Raw genomic sequence first — 17,332 nt, forward strand, 5'->3', positions numbered from 1 at the left:
TGTAGTGATACGGGTGACGCAGGTGTGTAGTGATATGGGTGACGCAGGTGTGTAGTGATATGGATGACGCAGGTGTGTAGTGATATGGATGACGCCGGTGTGTAGTGATATGGATGACGCGGGTGTGTAGTTATATGGGTGACGCGGGTGTGTAGTGATATGGGTGACGCAGGTGTGTAGTGATATGGGTGACGCAGGTGATGTAGTGATATGGGTGACGCAGGTGTGTAGTGATATGGGTGACGCAGGTGTGTAGTGATATGGATGCCGCAGGTGTGTAGTGATATGGGTGACGCAGGTGTGTAGTGATATGGGTGACGCAGGTGTGTAGTGATATGTGTGACGCAGGTGTGTAGTGATATGGGTGACGCAGGTGTGTAGTGATATGGATGCCGCAGGTGTGTAGTGATATGGATGCCGCAGGTGTGTAGTGATATGGGTGACGCAGGTGTGTAGTGATATGGGTGACGCAGGTATGTAGTGATATGGGTGACGCAGGTGTGTAGTTATATGGGTGACGCAGGTATGTAGTGATATGGGTGACGCAGGTGTGTAGTGATATGGGTGACGCAGGTGTGTAGTGATATGGGTGACGCAGGTGTGTAGCGATATGGATGACGCAGGTGTGTAGCGATATGGATGACGCAGGTGTATAGCGATATGGGTGACGCAGGTGTGTAGCGATATGGGTGACGCAGGTGTGTAGCGATATGGGTGACGCAGGTGTGTAGTGATATGGGTGACGCAGGTGTGTAGTGATATGGGTGACGCAGGTATGTAGCGATATGGGTGACGCAGGTGTGTAGCGATATGGGTGACGCAGGTGTGTAGCGATATGGGTGACGCAGGTGTGTAGCGATATGGGTGACGCAGGTGTGTAGTGATATGGGTGACGCAGGTGTGTAGTGATATGGGTGACGCAGGTGTGTAGTGATATGGGTGACGCAGGTGTGTAGTGATATGGGTGACGCAGGTGTGTAGTGATATGGATGCCGCAGGTATGTAGTGATATGTGTGACGCAGGTGTGTAGTGATGTGGGTGACGCAGGTATGTAGTGATGTGGATGACGCAGGTGTGTAGTGATATGGATGACGAAGGTGTGTAGTGATGTGGGTGATGCAGGTATGTAGTGATGTGGGTGACGCAGGTGTGTAGTGATGTGGATGACGCAGGTATGTAGTGATATGGATGACGCAGGTATGTAGTGATATGGGTGACGCAGGTATGTAGTGATATGGATGACGCAGGTATGTAGTGATATGGTTGACGCAGGTGTGTAGTGATATGGGTGACGCAGGTGTGTAGTGATGTGGGTAACGCAGGTATGTAGTGATGTGGGTGACGCAGGTATGTAGTGATATGGGTGACGCAGGTGTGTAGTGATATGGATGACGCAGGTGTGTAGTGATATGGGTGACGCAGGTGTGTAGTGATATGGGTGACGCAGGTGTGTAGTGATATGGGTGACGCAGGTGTAGTCATGGGTGACGCAGGTATGTAGTGATATGGGTGACGCAGGTGTGTAGTGATATGGGTGACGCAGGTGTGTAGTGATATGGGTGACGCAGGTGTGTAGTGATATGGATGCCGCAGGTATGTAGTGATATGTGTGACGCAGGTGTAGTCATGGGTGACGCAGGTATGTAGTGATATGGGTGACGCAGGTGTGTAGTGATATGGGTGACGCAGGTGTGTAGTGATATGGGTGACGCAGGTGTGTAGTGATATGGATGACGCAGGTGTGTAGTGATATGGGTGACGCAGGTGTGTAGTGATATGGGTGACGCAGGTGTGTAGTGATATGGGTGACGCAGGTGTAGTCATGGGTGACGCAGGTATGTAGTGATATGGGTGACGCAGGTGTGTAGTGATATGGATGACGCAGGTGTGTAGTGATATGGGTGACGCAGGTATGTAGTGATATGGGTGACGCAGGTGTGTAGTGATATGGGTGACGCAGGTGTGTAGTGATATGGGTGACGCAGGTGTGTAGTGATATGGGTGACGCAGGTATGTAGTGATATGGGTGACGCAGGTGTGTAGTGATATGGGTGACGCAGGTGTGTAGTGATATGGGTGACGCAGGTGTGTAGTGATATGGGTGACGCAGGTGTGTAGTGATATGGGTGACGCAGGTGTGTAGTGATATGGGTGACGCAGGTGTGTAGTGATATGTGTGACGCAGGTATGTAGTGATATTGGTGACGCAGGTATGTAGTGATATGGCAACGTAGGTATGTAGTGATATGGGTGACGCAGGTGTGTAGTGATATGTGTGACGCAGGTATGTAGTGATATGGATGACGCAGGTATGTAGGGATATGACAATGGTCTAGTTCCAGTAACAATGCAAACACACATGCTGCTTTCAGACCGCATAACTGGCTTTGGCCCTGTATTTGAAAAAGTTTCCAAGGTACTCTTTACCTAGAAGGGCGCCCGCGATTGGAATCGCGGGCGTCGGGGGTAAAAAATCGCGGCCATCGCGGGTCAATCGCGGGTACATTAAAAACGGGTGCCCGCGATGACCGCGATTTTCCCATAGGGATTAATGTTAAAAACGGTGATTGACCGCGATTTTAATGTTAAATGCCTCAATGCCCGCGATTTGGCCATAGGAATCAATGTTAAATGGGCCACAGAGCCCTAATAGTCACCGTGAACTCTGAAATGGCCCCCACAATTGTTAACGCCACCCCACGATCAACGTGAACCCGAAGCGTGGCGAGCGCAGCGAGCCCGCGAGGGGCGGTGGTACGCGTCCTCCGACCTTTTCATGCCCTACTATCCACTAGGGCGTGGAGTGAGAATAGAATAGTGTGGCGAGCGCAGCGAGCCACCGAGCCCGAAGCGTGGCGAGCGCACGCGGATACCTTCACAGGTAAACGCGTCCCCTCGCGGGCTTCACAGGTGTCCGCTTTTCGCCACGGACACCTGTGAAGCCCGCGAGGGGACGCGTATAACTGTGAAGGTATCCGCGTCCGCTCGCCACGCTTCGGGCCTCGGTGGCTCGCTGCGCTCGCCACACTATTCTATTCTCAACTCCACGCCGACGTGGATAGTAGGGCATGAAAAGGTCGGAGGACGCGTACCGCCGCCCCTCGCGGGCTCGCTGCGCTCGCCACGCTTCGGGTTCACGTTGATCGTGGGGTGGCGTTAACAATTGTGGGGGCCATTTCAGAGTTCACGGTGACTATTAGGGCTCTGTGGCCCATTTAACATTGTTTCCTATGTAAAAATCGCGGGCATTGAGGCATTGAACACTAAAATCGGGTCCAATCTCATTTTTAACATTGGTCCCTATGGGAAATCGCGGCCATCGCGGGCATCGTGTCGCACCCGATTTTTAGTGCATTCGATGGTCGCGATGGTCGCGATGGGCGCCCTTCTAGGTAAAGAGTACCGTTTCCAAAAACGGGTCTGCCTGGTAAAACCCCTTTTACACCGCATCTCTTAAACGGTATATTACCGTTTAAGCGCCGTTTTTTCGACACTGGCAGACCCGTTTTTGACCAGCATGACCCTTCCAGCAGGTACAAACCGCGCTGCTCCTACCATCCCTTGTGTCGCCAATACGCACTCGTCGTGTTTCCTAAACACATTTAGCCCTGGGGGGGGGGGGGAGAATGTTAACCCACGCGTGGGGCGGGGGGCTCCAGGGGGTGAAGTGCATATGACTATTTAATGAGCGCTCATTAAATGTTCACTGTGCTGAAAATCGGGACTGTTGGGAGGTATGCTTTATTCATCCTCCTAGCCGTGGCTTTCAGATCATGGCCGCAGCTACACAAACATGGCCGCCAGCCCCCTGCTCTGAGGACATGGCCTCAGTGCAGGTGACGCCTTCTTTTCTCACATAGAGAATGAGCTGGCAGCCGACTGACACTAGGGGGAGCTGCTGCGCACAGCTCCTCCGGGCTCCAATGCTGCAGTAGCTGGCTGGCTGGAGTGCTCTCCTGCACCACCGTGTGGGGAATATAGCCACAGGTAGGGGCACTGACAGCCACCTGGTTCATGTTACAGTGTGTGTGTGGGGGGAGCAATGATTTGATATGTTTGTTTGTACATTTTTTATGTGAAGTGTGTGTTTGTTTTCTTAGGGGAAGTTTTGTTTATTTAGTTGAAATAGGAGTGTGTGTTTAATAAAACAGGTGTGTGTGTCTCTGAGTGAGAGGTGTGTGTGTCTGAGTGAGAGGTGTGTGTGTGTGTGAGGTTTGTGTGCGTGTGAGGTTTGTGTGCATGCATGTGAGAGGTGTGTGTGTGTGCATGCATGTGAGTGAGGTGTGTGCATGCATGTGAGTGAGAGGTGTGTGTGTGTGTCTGAGTGAGAGGTGTGTGTGTGTGTGTGTGTGTGTGTGTGTCTGAGTGAGAGGTGTGTATGCATGTGAGTAAGGTGTGTGTGTGTGCATGCATGTGAGTGAGGTGTGTGTGTGTCTCTGAGTGAGAGGTGTGTGTGTGTGTGTGTGTGTCTCTGAGTGAGAGGTGAGAGGTGTGTGTGTCTCTGAGTGAGAGGTGTCTGAGTGAGAGGTGTGTGTGTCTCTGAGTGAGAGGTGTGTGTGTGTGAGGTGTGTGTGTGTCTGAGTGAGAGGTGTGTGTGTGTGAGGTTTGTGTGCATGCATGTGAGAGGTGTGTGTGTGTGTGTGTGCATGCATGTGAGTGAGGTGTGTGTGTGCATGCATGTGAGTGAGAGGTGTGTGTGTGTGTGTCTGAGTGAGAGGTGTGTGTGTGTCTGAGTGAGAGGTGTGTGTGTGTGTGTGTGTGTCTCTGAGTGAGAGGTGTGTGTGTGTCTGAGTGAGAGGTGTGTGTGTGTGTGTGAGGTTTGTGTGCATGCATGTGAGAGGTGTGTGTGTGCATGCATGCATGTGAGTGAGGTGTGTGTGCATGCATGTGAGTGAGAGGTGTGTGTGCATGCATGTGAGTGAGAGGTGAGTGTGTGTGTGCGTGCATGTGAGTGAGAGGTGTGTGTGTGTGTGTGTGTGTGTGTGCATGTGAGTGAGAGGTGTGTGTATGTGAGGTGTGTGTGCATGCATGCATGTGAGTGAGAGGTGTGTGTGTGTGTGCATGCATGTGAGAGGTGTGTGTGTGTGTGTGTGTGTGTGCATGCATGTGAGTGAGAGGTGTGTGTGTGTGCATGCATGTGAGTGAGAGGTGTGTGTGTGTGTGTGCATGCATGTGAGAGGTGTGTGTGTGTGTGTATGCATGTGAGTGAGAGGTGTGTGTGTCTCTGAGTGATACTACTTTCAGACCGCAAATGCCGTGTCACACACTGGATTAGGACACGGGTCCCATCCCCAGAGCAACACGGCAATGCGGTCTGAAAGTTCCGACACGGCATATTGCCGAGTCGGTGACGTCACATGGGGCCGTGCTGGGCGGCGGCGCGTCATCGGGGGCTCGGGAGGAGGCAGTACTTGGAGCTGACAGTGCTGCCTCCTCCATACTGTGAACGGGACACGGGTCGCTCGACCCAGGCACCCGTTCACACTGCACTTGACACGGGTCATAGCCGTGTTCAAACCTGGTCATTACCAGGGTTGAACACCCGTGTTGCTCGACCCGTGGTGGCCTTTTCAGACCGCACCGTGACCCGTGTTTAGGCCCCGCGAACACGGCAATAAGCCGTGTTCGGAGTGCGGTCTGAAAGCGCTATGAGAGATGTGATTTTGGAACCACCTTTATTGAGCAGTGAGAAATGTCCAGTACAGCCCAGGACTCTATAAACGTGTAATATATGGTGGCCTCTTCATTTGTTGTGTAGTGTTTCCTATATATTGTGGTCTACTGTACTACTCCTGTGCATTGTGGTCTACTGTACTACTCCTGTGCATTGTGGTCTACTGTACCACTCCTGTGCATTGTGGTCTACTGTACCACTCCTGTGCATAGGCGTGCGCAGCACATTTTATTAGGGGGTGCACTGTCAAAGCGGTGTGCCTAGCACCACCTATTGGGCATGTCTAACACCGCCATTGGGTCTGTCTAACAATATAAAATGTCTCTCAGCCACACCATTATATCCTTCCTATTTCAGTTTTAATCTTCTAATTACTCTGTGTAACAGTACATGCAAATAAAGCCAAAATCATATCTGGATGACACAGGTATGTAGTGATATGACAATGGTGTAATACAATTAATAATGCAAAACACACATACAGTAATTGATTGATGGGCGCTTGTTTTAATGGAATACAGGTCTAAAAAGCAAAAGTCTTTGGTAAAAGGTATTGCTGGTATTACTAGCAGCAATAAGTGTGGGGTGGGGGCACAGCATTAGGGGGTGCCTGTGCACCCTTAACACTCAATGTGCGCACGCCTATGCTGCTGTGCTTGCAATAAGTAAGGTTGTGGAATTTCTTTTAACTATGATGGCCAATGTCTAGGGCGCTGTTTACAGCTTGTTCCATCTTGGAGTTGCAACTATGGCATGTATTCAATGCCGCTGCGTGGGGTTTAAACAGAGTGGATCACAGAAAATCCATATTTTTTAGACTAAAAACCTCCATTTAACGATGCGCTGTTACTTATGGGCCAGTGCTCTGGACTTGCCCCCCAGGCTAAAAGTTGCCAGCCAGCCCCTGATAGCTGGTATTGCTAGCGGCAGGGAAGTGTTCATAAGGGTGGGCACAGTTAGGGGGTGCCTGTGCACCCTTAACACTCTATGTGCGCCTATGCTTATATAATGTATACATGGGGAGTAACACCTCGTTCCCCATGGCTGGTCTGAGCAGCGGGGACCCGGGGACAGGTGGTGATGCGTCCGATCTCTGTGTCCGGGGACTGGGACTGAGCCCGATCTCTGTGCCCGGGGACAGGTGGTGATGCGTCCGATCTCTGTGCCCGGGGACTGGGACTGAGCCCGATCTCTGTGTCCGGGGACTGGGGCTGCGTCCGATCTCTGTGCCCGGGGACTGGGACTGAGCCCGATCTCTGTGTCCGGGGACTGGGGCTGCGTCCGATCTCTGTGCCCGGGGACTGGGACTGAGCCCGATCTCTGTGCCCGGGGACTGGGGCTGCGTCCGATCTCTGTGCCCGGGGACTGGGACTGAGCCCGATCTCTGTGTCCGGGGACTGGGGCTGCGTCCGATCTCTGTGCCCGGGGACTGGGGTTGCGTCCGATCTCTGTGTCCGGGAACTGGGACTGAGCCCGATCTCTCTGCCCGGGGACTGGGGCTGAGCCCGATCTCTCTCTGCCCGGGGACTGGGGCTGAGCCCGATCTCTCTCTGCCCGGGGACTGGGGCTGAGCCCGATCTCTCTCTGCCGGGGGACTGTGGCTGTACCCTCTCTCTCTCTGCCCGGGGACTGTGGCTGCACCCGCTCTCTCTGCCCGGGGACTGTGGCTGCACCCGCTCTCTCTGCCCGGGGACTGTGGCTGTACCCGCTCTCTCTGCCCGGGGACTGTGGCTGTACCCGCTCTCTCTGCCCGGGGACTGTGGCTGCACCCTCTATCTCTGCCCGGGGACTGTGGCTGCACCCTCTATCTCTGCCCGGGGACTGTGGCTGCACCCTCTATCTCTGCCCGGGGACTGTGGCTACACCTGCTCTCTCTGCCGGGGGACTGTGTCTACACCTGCTCTCTCTGCCGGGGGACTGTGGCTACACCTGCTCTCTCTGCCGGGGGACTGTGGCTACACCCGCTCTCTCTGTCCGGGGACTGGGGCTGTACCCGCTCTCTCTGTCCGGGGACTGCGGCCGCACCCTCTCTCTCTGTCCGGGGATTGTGGCCGTACCCGCTCTCTCTGTCCGGGGACTGTGGCTGTACCCGCTCTCTCTGCCCGGGGACTGTGGCTGCACCCTCTATCTCTGCCCGGGGACTGTGGCTGTACCCGCTCTCTCTGCCCGGGGACTGTGGCTGTACCCGTTCTCTCTGTCCGGGGACTGTGGCTGTACCCGCTCTCTCTGCCCGGGGACTGTGGCTGTACCCGCTCTCTCTGCCCGGGGACTGTGGCTGTACCCGCTCTCTCTGCCCGGGGACTGTGGCTGTACCCGCTCTCTCTGCCCGGGGACTGTGGCTGTACCCGCTCTCTCTGTCCGGGGACTGTGGCTGCACCCTCTCTCTCTGCCCGGGGACTGTGGCTGTACCCGCTCTCTCTGCCCGGGGACTGTGGCTGCACCCTCTCTCTCTGCCCGGGGACTGTGGCTGTACCCGCTCTCTCTGTCCGGGGACTGTGGCTGCACCCTCTCTCTCTGCCCGGGGACTGTGGCTGTACCCGCTTTCTCTGCCCAGGGATTGTGGCTGTACCCGCTCTCTCTGCCCGGGGACTGTGGCTGTACCCGCTCTCTCTGCCCGGGGACTGTGGCTGTACCCGCTCTCTCTGCCCGGGGACTGTGGCTGTACCCGCTCTCTCTGTCCGGGGACTGTGGCCGCACCCTCTCTCTCTGTCCAGGGACTGCGGCTGCCCCGATCTCATGCTTGGTGTATTTATTTGAGTATTGGTCCAGCTTTGGAATTACAAGTCCCAGCAGGCCCTTTAAAGCCCAATATGCAGGGTTTTGTTGTTCGCCAAGTACCTGCATGCTGGGTGGGGGAGGTCACAAGGGCGTAACTACCATAGGTGCAGAGGGTGCAGCTGCTATAGGGCCCATAGCTGAGAGGGGCCCACTTTGCCTGTCAAATTATCATGTGCTGTATACATTATTCAGCATTAGGTGATGAATAGGGGCCCTTACAAACTTTTGCTATGGGGCCCACATGTATCTAGTTACGCCACTGGGAGGTCAGCTGGGATTTTTAGTTCCACAGTAGAACACAATGCGCTTGATTGATCCCACGGATCTCACTGATCGGACTCATCCCATGGATCTCACTGAATGGACTGATCCCACGAATCTCACTGAATTGACTGATCCCACGGATCCCACGGATCTCACTGAACAGATTGATCCCACGGATCTCACTGATCGGACTGATCCCACGGATCTCACTGATCGGACTCATCCCACGGATCTCACTAAATGGACTGATCCCACAGATTGGACTGATCCCACGAATCTCACTGAATTGACTGATCCCACGGATCCCACGGATCTCACTGAACAGACTGATCCCACGGATCTCACTGAATAGACTGATCCCACGGATCTCACTGAACAGACTGATCCCACGGATCTCACTGATCGGACTCATCCCATGGATCTCACTGATCGGACTGATCCCACGGATCTCACTGATCGGACTGATCCCACGGATCTCAATAATCTGACTCATCCCACGGATCTCACTGATTCCATTTGATCTTAATAAATCCCACAATATATTCCATCGCTGTCTGAGTCTTGTGGTTCCCCGTCCTGTCTGTGAGGTGAGACACCGCAGGCCTCTGTATTTTGCTGTGCTACCACCAGGGGGCAGTGACGCCATACTGCTGATACAGGTGGTATCCGGATGATAGGCTGATACGTTCTAGGTAGGGACACCAATCCCGGGGCATTTTTTCAATCCCGGGATTGGCTTTCCTAATAAAAAATCGCCCTGGCCGCCCCACATTTACTTACATTTTGCAGGTGCGGCCGAGTTGCTGGGTGGGAGCCTGGATGCCAGGTGGGCAGCTTCATACTGCTGGGAGTCGGGTGGGCTGGCTAGGTGGGCGGCGGCTTCATACTGCGGAGTTGGTGGGTGGGTGGATCTGTGATCTCTGCCTGCCTGCGTAGCGTGACCTCTGATCTCCTCACGCTGAGAGGTCGCGCTGAGAGGTCACGCTGCGCAGTGCTGCTCTGCCGGGTACCGGGAGAAGCTAGGCAGCGTCTGTCATGTCGGCACACTTGTCGAAGTTGACCTTTTGACGTCAACCTATTGACTCTCTATCTAGACACTGTTGACCCTTTAATCTGAAACCATTATACCCAAAGGTCCACGGGGGAGCCAATCAGGGCGTAACTAGATCTGTATGGGCCCATAGAAACCCCCCCCCACCCCATTGTTACTAACATACCTCTTAGGGTAGCAGGAGAGAGATACAGGGGGCTACTTACTAAGATAGGAGGTCTGTTTTACATGGGATGTTGCCATGGGAAACCAATCTGATACTATCTACTGTATTATCTTCTAGAACAGGGGTTGCCAACCAATCAGAGGCAAATCCAAAACATATGTTATGCTAAGACAAAGAGCCGATTCGCTGCACTAATGGGCGTGGCTTAGCTGGCACAAGGCCATGTTTCATTTTTGTGATCACGCCTTTCGCACGTGTGTCGGAGAATGCCCTTGTGTGGCGTTACTAGCGGCAACTTCACAACACTTTATATGACTACTTGCCAACAAAATAATAAGTCCGAATAACTTAGTAGCATTCTAACCTCAAGTAAAAATATAAAAATGCAACAGGTGCATATTTCCATACTATATACATCGACACACACACACACACACACAGTACTTCCTCAGTGTGGTGTGTGTTTGTGTGTATGTTTAATCACACAATCCAGACAAGCAGGAACCAGTCGGCAATTCTGTGGTTTTTACCATACTTGCCTACCCTCCCGAAATGGGGAATGGCCAGGTGGGTCCCACAGATAGGGTCCCCTTCCTGGCCCCCTGAGAAGGACGGCAAGTCTCCTGCATCACTGCCAAAGCCCCCGCTCCCTCTTCCCCGCTGTATAATATCCCACATTTTACGGGTCTGTGGGGAGGGGGCGGGACTAAAATGACGTGAATCACGTCATCTTTTAGCCCCTCCCCCAATACACAGACCCGCAAATGAATGTGGCTGACTGTCATGGGGGTGGGACTTGGTGACATCAGCTTTCTCCCGCCCCCCGTTTACTCCACTCCAGGCTTCTCCCAGACAGGAGTGATAAAAATCAGGGCAATGAACCATGTACATTGGACCCTGTCACACTAGACACAGCCCCTGTCACACTCGACACAGCCCCTGTCACACTCGACACAGCCCCTGTCACACTCGACACAGCCCCTGTCACACTCGACACAGCCCCTGTCACACTCGACACAGCCCCTGTCACACTCGACACAGCCCCTGTCACACTCGACACAGCCCCTGTCACACTCGACACAGCCCTTGTCACACTCGACACAGCCCTTGTCACACTCGACACAGCCCGTCACACTCGACACAGCCCCTGTCACACTCGACACAGCCCCTGTCACACTCGACACAGCCCCTGTCACACTCGACACAGCCCCTGTCACACTCGACACAGCCCCTGTCACACTCGACACAGCCCCTGTCACACTCGACACAGCCCCTGTCACACTCGACACAGCCCCTGTCACACTCCACACAGCCCCTGTCACACTCCACACAGCCCCTGTCACACTCCACACAGTCCCTGTCACACTGGACGGGTGTGGTATAGGGTTCCGACATCGGGATCCCGACTGGCCGGACTCAGACAGCGGGGCAAGCGCAACAAAGCCCCTTGCGGGCTCGCTGTGCTCGCCACACTATTCTATTCTCTCTCTATGGGGGTCGTGGACCCCCATGAAGGAGAATAGCCGTGGCCGTCAGGGCCCAGAGAGTTGGGGGTTATGACTGTCGGGATCCCGACTGTCGGAAACTGCTCGGCACCCCACTGGACACAGGCCCTGTCACACTATATCCAGCTCGTCACATAGTCAGCTCGTCATACATTATATCCAGCTCGTCACACACTATATCCAGCTCGTCACACACTATACCCATCTCGTCATACACTATACCCATCTCGTCACACACTATATCCAGCTCGTCACATAGTCAGCTCGTCATACATTATATCCATCTCGTCATACACTATATCCAGCTCGTCACACACTATATCCAGCTCGTCATACACTATATCCAGCTCGTCATACACTATATCCAGCTCGTCACACACTATATCCAGCTCGTCACACGCTATACCCAGCTCGTCACACGCTATACCCAGCTCGTCATACGCTATACCCAGCTCGTCATACGCTATACCCAGCTCGTCATACGCTATACCCAGCTCGTCATACGCTATACCCATCTCGTCACACACTATACCCATCTCGTCACACACTATACCCAGCTCGTCACACACTATACCCAGCTCGTCATACGCTATATCCAGCTCGTCATACGCTATACCCAGCTCGTCATACACTATATCCAGCTCGTCACACACTATATCCATCTCGTCACACACTATATCCAGCTCGTCACATAGTCAGCTCGTCATACATTATATCCATCTCGTCATACACTATATCCAGCTCGTCATACACTATATCCAGCTCGTCATACACTATATCCAGCTCGTCATACACTATATCCAGCTCGTCACACACTATATCCAGCTCGTCACACGCTATACCCAGCTCGTCACACGCTATACCCAGCTCGTCATACGCTATACCCAGCTCGTCATACGCTATACCCAGCTCGTCATACGCTATACCCAGCTCGTCATACGCTATACCCATCTCGTCACACACTATACCCATCTCGTCACACACTATACCCAGCTCGTCACACACTATACCCAGCTCGTCACACGCTATATCCAGCTCGTCATACGCTATACCCAGCTCGTCATACACTATATCCAGCTCGTCACACACTATATCCAGCTCGTCACACACTATATCCAGCTCGTCACACACTATATCCAGCTCGTCATACACTATACCCATCTCGTCACACGCTATACCCAGCTCGTCACACACTATACCCAGCTCGTCACACACTATACCCAGCTCGTCATACGCTATATCCAGCTCGTCATACGCTATATCCAGCTCGTCATACACTATATCCAGCTCGTCACACACTATATCCAGCTCGTCATACACTATATCCAGCTCGTCATACACTATATCCAGCTCGTCACACACTATATCCAGCTCGCCAGCTCGTCATACACTATACCCAGCTCGTCACACGCTATATCCATCTCGTCACACGCTATACCCAGCTCGTCATACGCTATACCCAGCTCGTCATACGCTATACCCAGCTCGTCATACGCTATACCCAGCTCGTCATACGCTATACCCAGCTCGTCATACGCTATACCCATCTCGTCATACGCTATACCCAGCTCGTCATACGCTATACCCAGCTCGTCATACACTATATCCAGCTCGTCATACACTATACCCATCTCGTCATACACTATACCCAGCTCGTCATACACTTTACCCAGCTCGTCACACACTATACCCATCTCGTCACACGCTATATCCATCTCGTCACACGCTATATCCATCTCGTCATACGCTATATCCAGCTCGTCACACACTATACCCATCTCGTCATACGCTATATCCATCTCGTCATACACTATACCCAGCTCGTCATACGCTATACCCATCTCGTCATACACTATACCCATCTCGTCACACACTTTACCCATCTCGTCACATAGTCAGCTCGTCATACGCTATATCCAGCTCGTCATACGCTATACCCAGCTCGTCATACGCTATACCCAGCTCGTCATACGCTATACCCAGCTCGTCATACGCTATACCCATCTCGTCATACGCTATACCCATCTCGTCATACGCTATACCCATCTCGTCATACGCTATACCCAGCTCGTCATACGCTATACCCATCTCGTCATACGCTATACCCAGCTCGTCATACGCTATACCCAGCTCGTCATACGCTATACCCAGCTCGTCATACGCTATACCCAGCTCGTCACACGCTATACCCAGCTCGTCACACGCTATACCCAGCTCGTCACACGCTATACCCAGCTCGTCACACGCTATACCCAGCTCGTCACACGCTATACCCTGCTCGTCACACGCTATACCCAGCTCGTCACACGCTATACCCAGCTCGTCACACGCTATACCCAGCTCGTCACACGCTATACCCAGCTCGTCACACGCTATACCCAGCTCGTCACACGCTATACCCAGCTCGTCACACGCTATACCCAGCTCGTCACACGCTATACCCAGCTCGTCGTACGCTATACCCAGCTCGTCGTACGCTATACCCATCTCGTCATACGCTATACCCAGCTCGTCACACACTATATCCAGCTCGTCACATAGTCAGCTCGTCATACACTATATCCAGCTCGTCATACACTATATCCAGCTCGTCATAGTCAGCTCGTCATACACTATACCCAGCTCGTCATACACTATACCCAGCTCGTCATACACTATACCCAGCTCGTCATACACTATATCCAGCTCGTCACACACTATACCCAGCTCATCACATAGTCAGCTCGTCATACACTATACCCATCTCGTCACACACTTTACCCATCTCGTCACATAGTCAGCTCGTCATACGCTATACCCAGCTCGTCATACGCTATACCCAGCTCGTCATACGCTATACCCAGCTCGTCATACGCTATACCCAGCTCGTCATACGCTATACCCAGCTCGTCATACGCTATACCCATCTCGTCATACGCTATACCCATCTCGTCATACGCTATACCCAGCTCGTCATACGCTATACCCATCTCGTCATACGCTATACCCATCTCGTCATACGCTATACCCAGCTCGTCATACGCTATACCCAGCTCGTCATACGCTATACCCAGCTCGTCATACGCTATACCCAGCTCGTCACACGCTATACCCAGCTCGTCACACGCTATACCCAGCTCGTCACACGCTATACCCAGCTCGTCACACGCTATACCCAGCTCGTCACACGCTATACCCAGCTCGTCACACGCTATACCCAGCTCGTCACACGCTATACCCAGCTCGTCACACGCTATACCCAGCTCGTCACACGCTATACCCAGCTCGTCACACGCTATACCCAGCTCGTCACACGCTATACCCAGCTCGTCACACGCTATACCCAGCTCGTCACACGCTATACCCATCTCGTCACACGCTATACCCAGCTCGTCACACGCTATACCCAGCTCGTCACACGCTATACCCAGCTCGTCGTACGCTATACCCAGCTCGTCGTACGCTATACCCAGCTCGTCGTACGCTATACCCAGCTCGTCGTACGCTATACCCATCTCGTCATACGCTATACCCAGCTCGTCACACACTATATCCAGCTCGTCACATAGTCAGCTCGTCATACACTATATCCAGCTCGTCATACACTATATCCAGCTCGTCACACACTATATCCAGCTCGTCATAGTCAGCTCGTCATACACTATACCCAGCTCGTCATACACTATACCCAGCTCGTCATACACTATACCCAGCTCGTCATACACTATATCCAGCTCGTCACACACTATACCCAGCTCATCACATAGTCAGCTCGTCATACACTATACCCAGCTCGTCATACACTATACCCAGCTCGTCATACACTATACCCAGCTCGTCATACACTATACCCAGCTCGTCATACACTATATCCAGCTCGTCACACACTATACCCATCTCGTCACACACTATACCCATCTCGTCACACACTATACCCAGCTCGTCACACACTATACCCAGCTCGTCATACACTATACCCAGCTCGTCATACACTATACCCAGCTCGTCATACACTATACCCATCTCGTCACACACTATACCCATCTCGTCACACGCTATACCCAGCTCGTCACACGCTATACCCAGCTCGTCACACACTATATCCAGCTCGTCACATAGTCAGCTCGTCATACACTATATCCAGCTCGTCATACACTATATCCAGCTCGTCATACACTATATCCAGCTCGTCACACACTATACCCAGCTCGTCATACACTATACCCAGCTCGTCATACATTATATCCATCTCGTCATACACTATACCCAGCTCGTCATACACTATACCCATCTCGTCACACACTATACCCATCTCGTCACACACTATACCCATCTCGTCACACGCTATACCCAGCTCGTCACACGCTATACCCAGCTCGTCACACACTATATCCAGCTCGTCACATAGTCAGCTCGTCATACACTATATCCAGCTCGTCATACACTATATCCAGCTCGTCATACACTATATCCAGCTCGTCACACACTATATCCAGCTCGTCATAGTCAGCTCGTCATACATTATATCCATCTCGTCATACACTATACCCAGCTCGTCATACACTATACCCATCTCGTCACACACTATACCCATCTCGTCACACACTATACCCATCTCGTCACACGCTATACCCAGCTCGTCACACGCTATACCCAGCTCGTCACACACTATATCCAGCTCGTCACATAGTCAGCTCGTCATACACTATATCCAGCTCGTCATACACTATATCCAGCTCGTCATACACTATATCCAGCTCGTCATACACTATATCCAGCTCGTCACACACTATATCCAGCTCGTCATAGTCAGCTCGTCATACATTATATCCATCTCGTCATACACTATACCCAGCTCGTCATACACTATACCCAGCTCGTCATACACTATACCCAGCTCGTCACACACTATACCCATCTCGTCACACACTATACCCAGCTCGTCACACACTATACCCAGCTCGTCATACACTATACCCAGCTCGTCATACACTATACCCAGCTCGTCATACACTATACCCATCTCGTCACACGCTATACCCATCTCGTCACACGCTATACCCAGCTCGTCACACGCTATACCCAGCTCGTCACACGCTATACCCATCTCGTCACACGCTATACCCAGCTCGTCACACGCTATACCCAGCTCGTCACACGCTATACCCAGCTCGTCACACGCTATACCCAGCTCGTCACACGCTATACCCAGCTCGTCACACACTATACCCAGCTCGTCATACACTCTACCCAGCTCGTCATACACTATACCCAGCTCGTCATACACTATACCCAGCTCGTCACACGCTATATCCATCTCGTCATACGCTATACCCATCTCGTCACACACTATATCCATCTCGTCATACACTATATCCAGCTCGTCACACACTATATCCATCTCGTCACACACTATACCCAGCTCGTCATACACTCTACCCATCTCGTCATACACTATATATATCGGTATATGTCATATTCAGGAATCCGGAACAGCCTCTCATAAAATGCATTCTAAACTTAAATGCATTTTGTAAATGGCTGCAGGAAGGATTCCCTGGCTGTGAGGAGGATACGAGACGCTAATTGTCATTCCCTAGCAGAATGTCTGGTGAGTGACCGCTGTACAGCTGGCTCCTGTCCTGTGTGAGGTGTCTGTAGTAACAGGGAATGTTTATGTGGAGTGTCATGTAGGTAAAGGAACCCAGGCTTTCCTGTCCATTCCATGGATATGGATAAGGAAATTGAATTAAACCTTTTGGCCTATATTCAGGATTTATTCATGACTTTAAAATCAGGGTTGCCGACCCTCCCAAAATTTCCGGGAGTCTCCCGAAAATCGGGTCCCCCTCCCAACCCTTCCGGATTCAGGGGGGACCCCCGCTGACCCCCGGATCGCGGCATTAAAATGCCG

This window comes from Crinia signifera, chromosome 19 (assembly GCF_055691185.1).
Source record: "Crinia signifera chromosome 19, ASM5569118v1, whole genome shotgun sequence".
Classification (NCBI taxonomy): domain Eukaryota; kingdom Metazoa; phylum Chordata; class Amphibia; order Anura; family Myobatrachidae; genus Crinia; species Crinia signifera.